This window comes from Octopus bimaculoides, chromosome 9 (genome assembly GCF_001194135.2).
Source record: "Octopus bimaculoides isolate UCB-OBI-ISO-001 chromosome 9, ASM119413v2, whole genome shotgun sequence".
In the NCBI taxonomy this organism is placed as follows: domain Eukaryota; kingdom Metazoa; phylum Mollusca; class Cephalopoda; order Octopoda; family Octopodidae; genus Octopus; species Octopus bimaculoides.
This window is the reverse complement of record NC_068989.1, coordinates 95,219,230-95,220,648: the sequence shown is the minus strand read 5'-3', so window position 1 is coordinate 95,220,648 and position 1,419 is coordinate 95,219,230.

The following is a 1,419-nucleotide window of genomic DNA, read 5'->3' as shown; positions in this document are numbered from 1 at the left end:
TCTGTCTGTCTATCTATCTATCTATCTATCTATCTATCTATCTATCTATCTATCTATCTGTCTGTCTGTCTGTCTGTCTGACTGTCTGTCTGTCTGTCTGTCCGCCCGTCCATCCGTCTGTCTGTCCGCCCGTCCGTCCGTCCGTCCGTCCGTCCGTCTGTCTGTCTGTCTGTCTGTCTGCTTGTCTGTCTGGGACACCGCCTTAAAGAGTTTTTTTGTCAAATTATTTTTTAAAAGCCTAGTACTTAATATGGCGGTCTCCTATGCCGAACCGCTCAGTTCCAGGGACGTAAATACAGCAACACCGGTTGTCAATTGGTGGTGGGGGACAAATACACACACACACACATGCGACGGGCTGCATTCGGTTTCCATCTACTAAATCCACTTACAAGGCTTCTGTTATAGTAGAAGAAGTTGCCCAAGATGCCATACAGTGGAACTGAACCCGGAACCATGTGTTAGAGAAGCAAACGCCTTGCCACACAGCAACGCCTGCGCCTATGTATATATAACATTCGCTGTATATTCATAGCGAAATATATAAAGAAATGTCGGTATCAATATTATGTAGAAGGTTCGAGTATTTGTGCATACATGTATTATATATAGGCGCTTATGTTGCATACACCTACCCCCATCTATGGTGCGCCGTAGCACAATGTATATATGTATTTATAAAGGAACCTGTGCACGTTTCTCTGTGTTTGTTTTGTATGCATATGTACCTGTATGCATATCTATGTGTATGCAGATGTATGTGTCTGTCTGTGTTACGCCTGCGTGCTTTATTCGTCCATTGGCAGAAGTAAACTCATTCATATGTTTCACAATTACATTAAGTTTGTTTCATATATTCTTGAAAATCTTCGTGTGATGTGTTTATATTTGCTATTTCTATATGTTGAAACTGTTTACCAGGGGTTATATATATATATATATATTTCGTTGGAATTTCGAGTGTGTGTGTGCTTCATTTATTATCACAAATAAATTTATTAAAATTCATAGAATTCACAGCGTGAGATTATGGAAAATAGCCATTTTGAATTATTCTCCAGCTGAAGTGATTCTAAACAGATTGATTTCGGGATTTACATTGTATTGCTCTGAAGAATAGTAGAATGGGAATGTGTGTATGAGATGACTTACGAACTGTTTTTTGGCCTCCAGCAGATGGTTCTCTAATTATATATATACATACGTAAACACATATACATACATATATACGTGTGTATATATGCATGTAGACAGAAACACACACACACAGATATGTATGAGCATGTATACACATACACACACATATAATGAGTAAAACAGCTAGTTTTAAATCTCTGAAATACACACACACACACACACACACACACACACACACACACACATATATATATATTTATGTATATATATATATATATATAT